Source organism: Pseudophryne corroboree, chromosome 5, assembly GCF_028390025.1.
Source record: "Pseudophryne corroboree isolate aPseCor3 chromosome 5, aPseCor3.hap2, whole genome shotgun sequence".
Lineage (NCBI taxonomy): Eukaryota > Metazoa > Chordata > Amphibia > Anura > Myobatrachidae > Pseudophryne > Pseudophryne corroboree.
Genome location: NC_086448.1, coordinates 846,951,159 through 846,957,309, shown reverse-complemented (window position 1 = coordinate 846,957,309; position 6,151 = coordinate 846,951,159). Strand labels below are relative to the sequence as shown.

Genomic DNA, 6,151 nt, shown 5'->3' with positions numbered 1-6,151 from the left:
TCCTTTGATTGAATTAAAATTAACAGCACCAACACTGACAACCTAATTATCCTATGATCACTAACCTCGTGGACTCTCATTCACGATTCCCGTAACATTGCACCACGTTAGTGGGAATTTTGGAACCGGGTCTAACGTGGAAAGCAGATCCACACATTTTCACTACCCTTCTTCTATCACTTTCCTGTCTGTCTCTCCCAAATTTCATATTTCATATATAGGTGCACTCTCATTGGTGTACACATAAAATTCTCTACTACCATACCACGCTGCCAGCGCCCGATCTCGTCTGATCTTGGAAGCTAAACAGCGTTGGGCCAGGTCAGTATCAGGAAAGGAGACTGCCTGCGAATACCTGGTGTTGTAGAGTAGGATTTTCCTCACTTATGTGATAAAAACACCAACAGCAGTATCACCACTAATCCTATTTAGTAATCCGTTCATTTCAGTGTTGATAATATAGAGATATTCGCACTGACTTTAGGATGCCCATTGATTCTTGTATAACATTTCTTCAAATCATGATATCTGTATGCTAATCAGGTGTACCATTCCTAGAGGTGTGACTGCTGATCATTACCCCAGTTACCTATAGCCAAAGAGCTCTGCCTTATATACAACTGTGTCTTGACCATCCTGTGGTTCCATTAATACAGAAATTCTGTACTGGTCAGGGGGAATGGGGGTATGACCAATTTATGTCTACAACCCTTCCAAATACTCTTTACAATAAAGAGACCAGAACAATTTTATTTTAAAAGATATTTTCAAATCTGTATCTTTAAGGATAGATTTCCGGGAAGAGTTTTTTGTGTTATAATAATGTTAATAAAAGTTATGTTTTAAACATCTTTCCAAATTGTTATATATAACTTACTTCCTTTAAAAAGAGTGCGCCCACACAAGAGCCTTCCTTTCTCTTCCAATTTTTCAAGTCTTCGTACTTTCTGGCTCTGGGTGCACCACCAACCAGGACAGCATAATATTTATACATATATATTTATATATCTATACGTAAAACGGCTAATTTTGCTGTTTTTTCCCTTACTAATAAGGGTAACATACTGTCCAAATTTTGGTCTCTCTTTCTCTGATTCTTCTATTATCCCAAATTTGACAAATCCTGTGCCGGATCGCCCTGTGTTTTCCTTACACCTGAGTACTTGTCACTGTTCTGGTACACCTGAGCACTTGTCCCTGTCCTGGTACACCTGAGCACTTGTCACTGTTCTGGTACACCTGAGTACTTGTCACTGTTCTGGTACACCTGAGTACTTGTCACTGTTCTGGTACACCTGAGCACTTGTCCCTGTCCTGGTACACCTGAGCACTTGTCACTGTTCTGGTACACCTGAGTACTTGTCACTGTTCTGGTACACCTGAGCACTTGTCCCTGTCCTGGTACACCTGAGCACTTGTCACTGTTCTGGTACACCTGAGTACTTGTCCCTGTCCTGGTACACCTGAGTACTTGTCACTGTTCTGGTACACCTGAGCACTTGTCACTGTCCTGGTACACCTGAGTACTTGTCACTGTTCTGGTACACCTGAGTATTTGTCACTGTCCTGGTACACCTGAGTACTTGTCACTGTTCTGGTACAACAGAGCACTTGTCACTTTTCTGGGACACCTGAGCTCTTGTCACTGTCCTGGTACACCTGAGTACTTGTCACTGTCCTGGTACACCTGAGTACTTGTCACTGTTCTGGTACACCTGAGCACTTGTCCCTGTCCTGGTACACCTGAGTACTTGTCACTGTTCTGGTACACCTGAGTACTTGTCACTGTCCTGGTACACCTGAGTATTTGTCACTGTTCTGGTACACCTGAGTATTTGTCACTGTTCTGGTACACCTGAGTACTTGTCACTGTTCTGGTACACCTGAGTATTTGTCACTGTTCTGGTACACCTGAGCACTTGTCACTGTTCTGGTACACCTGAGTACTTGTCACTGTTCTGGTACACCTGAGTATTTGTCACTGTTCTGGTACACCTGAGTACTTGTCACTGTTCTGGTACACCTGAGTACTTGTCACTGTTCTGGTACACCTGAATACTTGTCACTGTTCTGGTACACCTGAGTACTTGTCACTGTTCTGGTACACCTGAGTACTTGTCACTGTTCTGGTACACCTGAGTACTTGTCACTGTTCTGGTACACCTGAGTACTTGTCACTGTCCTGGTACACCTGAGTATTTGTCACTGTTCTGGTACACCTCAGTACTTGTCACTGTCCTGGTACACCGGAGCACTTGTCACTGTCCTGGTACACCTGAGCACTTGTCACTGTTCTGGTACACCTGAGTATTTCTCACTGTTCTGGTACACCTGAGCACATGTCACTGTCCTGGTACAACGGAGCACATGTCACTGTCCTGGTACACCTGAGTACTTGTCACTGCCTGGTACACCTGAGTATTTGTCACTGTCCTGGTACACCTGAGTACTTGTCACTGCCTGGTACACCTGAGTATTTGTCACTGTTCTGGTACACCTGAGCACTTGTCACTGTTCTGGTACACCTGAGTATTTCTCACTGTCCTGGTACACCTGAGCACTTGTCACTGTTCTGGTGTACCTGATCACTTGTCACTGTCCTGGTACACCTGAGCACTTGTCACTGTCCTGGTACACCTGAGTATTTCTCACTGTCCTGATACACCTGAGTATTTCTCACTGTTCTAGTACACCTGTGACCTGTCTCTGTTCTGGTACACCTGAGTACTTGTCACTGTCCTGGTACACCTGAGTACTTGTCACTGTCCTGGTACACCTGAGCATTTCTCACTGTTCTGATACACCTGAGTACTTGTCACTGTCCTGGTACTCCTGAGCACTTGTCACTGTCCTGGTACACCTGAGCACTTGTCACTGTCCTGGTACACCTGAGCATTTGTCACTGTTCTGGTACACCTGAGTATTTGTCACTGTCCTGGTACTCCTGAGTACTTGTCACTGTCCTGGTACACCTGAGTATTTCTCACTGTTCTGATACACCTGAGTACTTGTCACTGTCCTGGTACACCTGAGTACTTGTCACTGTTCTGGTACACCTGAGTACTTGTCACTTTCCTGGTACACTGTCCTGGTACACCTGAGTACTTGTCACTGTCCTTGTACACCTGAGTACTTGTCACTGTCCTGGTACACCTGAGCACTTGTCACTGTTCTGGTACACCTGAGTACTTGTCACTGTCCTGGTACACCTGAGTACTTGTCACTGTCCTGGTGCACCTGAGCACTTGTCACTGTTCTGGTACAACTGAGCACATGTCACTGTCCTGCTACACCTGAGTACTTGTCACTGCCTGGTACACCTGAGTATTTGTCACTGTTCTGGTACACCTGAGTACTTGTCACTGTTCTGGTACACCTGAGCACTTGTCCCTGTCCTGGTACACCTGAGTATTTCTCACTGTTCTGATACACCTGAGCACTTGTCACTGTTCTGGTACACCTGAGTACTTGTCACTGTTCTGGTACACCTGAGCACTTGTCCCTGTCCTGGTACACCTGAGCACTTGTCACTGTTCTGGTACACCTGAGTACTTGTCCCTGTCCTGGTACACCTGAGTACTTGTCACTGTTCTGGTACACCTGAGCACTTGTCACTGTCCTGGTACACCTGAGTACTTGTCACTGTTCTGGTACACCTGAGTATTTGTCACTGTCCTGGTACACCTGAGTACTTGTCACTGTTCTGGTACAACAGAGCACTTGTCACTTTTCTGGGACACCTGAGCTCTTGTCACTGTCCTGGTACACCTGAGTACTTGTCACTGTCCTGGTACACCTGAGTACTTGTCACTGTTCTGGTACACCTGAGCACTTGTCCCTGTCCTGGTACACCTGAGTACTTGTCACTGTTCTGGTACACCTGAGTACTTGTCACTGTCCTGGTACACCTGAGTATTTGTCACTGTTCTGGTACACCTGAGTATTTGTCACTGTTCTGGTACACCTGAGTACTTGTCACTGTTCTGGTACACCTGAGTATTTGTCACTGTTCTGGTACACCTGAGCACTTGTCACTGTTCTGGTACACCTGAGTACTTGTCACTGTTCTGGTACACCTGAGTATTTGTCACTGTTCTGGTACACCTGAGTACTTGTCACTGTTCTGGTACACCTGAGTACTTGTCACTGTTCTGGTACACCTGAATACTTGTCACTGTTCTGGTACACCTGAGTACTTGTCACTGTTCTGGTACACCTGAGTACTTGTCACTGTTCTGGTACACCTGAGTACTTGTCACTGTTCTGGTACACCTGAGTACTTGTCACTGTCCTGGTACACCTGAGTATTTGTCACTGTTCTGGTACACCTGAGTACTTGTCACTGTTCTGGTACACCTGAGCACTTGTCCCTGTCCTGGTACACCTGAGTACTTGTCACTGTTCTGGTACACCTGAGTACTTGTCACTGTCCTGGTACACCTGAGTATTTGTCACTGTTCTGGTACACCTGAGTATTTGTCACTGTTCTGGTACACCTGAGTACTTGTCACTGTTCTGGTACACCTGAGTATTTGTCACTGTTCTGGTACACCTGAGCACTTGTCACTGTTCTGGTACACCTGAGTACTTGTCACTGTTCTGGTACACCTGAGTATTTGTCACTGTTCTGGTACACCTGAGTACTTGTCACTGTTCTGGTACACCTGAGTACTTGTCACTGTTCTGGTACACCTGAATACTTGTCACTGTTCTGGTACACCTGAGTACTTGTCACTGTTCTGGTACACCTGAGTACTTGTCACTGTTCTGGTACACCTGAGTACTTGTCACTGTTCTGGTACACCTGAGTACTTGTCACTGTCCTGGTACACCTGAGTATTTGTCACTGTTCTGGTACACCTGAGTACTTGTCACTGTTCTGGTACACCTGAGTACTTGTCACTGTTCTGGTACACCTGAGTACTTGTCACTGTTCTGGTACACCTGAGTACTTGTCACTGTTCTGGTACACCTGAGTATTTGGGTGGTCTCGGCAATGCATGACTGTTTGATGAATACCTGCTAAATCAAACTGACATTCAACCTGTGATGATCTCAGTCATTCTGGATACAGTTAACCAGCAGTGTCACTAATCCCACCTATAGGTATAATTATATAATTATGCCTACACAGGATTATCAGTTTTTGCGAAGAGAATAGGGGAACATCTGCTCCTTGAATCAACAAGGATCAGCCGCATATTATCGTGGCCTTGGTTAACTGCACAGCAAACAGTCATGCATTTTTAGTACATCTCATATCCATTTTGATGACATACTTTAAGCACTGAGACCTATATACAAACCTGATTCTTGTAGAATCGGCACAGATATGTGTAATAACACTCATTTAATCGAACATAATCTCACACTGTATAGTGTATAACACGGGTGTTCCGGGTACCGTATGGCTGTTTGGGGAATACACAACAAATATATCAATATTTAAGCCGTCACGATCCCAGGCACTTTGGATTTAATTGACTAGAAGTATTATCAATTCCACCCCATGGGCATTATGCATGCATGGGGTCGTTAGTCAGTGTGCAGAAAAAACTGGAACTTCAGTTCCGTGAACCAAAGAGGACTAGTTATACATCAGAGTGGTTCAATATCTGCATATTAAACAGATAGGTGTTTCCAGCTTACTTCACATTTAGCTTGAGATCATAGGCATAAGCACATCATGCACATGTATCAAACATTTATTTAGCTAAACACAGTACACCACGAATGCTCCCTTTCTGCCAGGTTGGCAGCAGGGGCTGACGGCTCTCATACGATAAAGGAGAATTATCCACTGAGTGAAGTAACAATTACCGGTATTTAATCGGACATATGGAAACCCAATACACATAGTGTAATTATTCACTCAGCTTAATACAGCGCAACAGTATAATACACCTACGCGGAGGTACATGGTGTTACCATAAGAATATATATAGATCTTCTATTAAATTGACAGCAGGGAGAGATGACTCTCGTATATACAGAAATGGGTTCTCTGCGCACTGAGGTGTTAATCTGAGGCGGGCTGTGCTGCTGGTAATGAGGGGTGTCCCACCCCCCCTTAAATGGTAAGTATACAGATGTGGATAAAACCACAGGGAACCAGCGCTCAAACCCTATTTGTAGTGGTGAGTGATACGGT

At 44.8% G+C, this 6,151-nt stretch overlaps 1 pseudogene; it reads left to right on the top strand.

Moving 5' to 3' along the window:
- The first annotated feature begins 251 nt into the window (after nt 1-251).
- On the top strand, nt 252-370 carry LOC134930683 (5S ribosomal RNA; annotated as a pseudogene).
- Nucleotides 371-6,151: the final 5,781 nt, after the last annotated feature.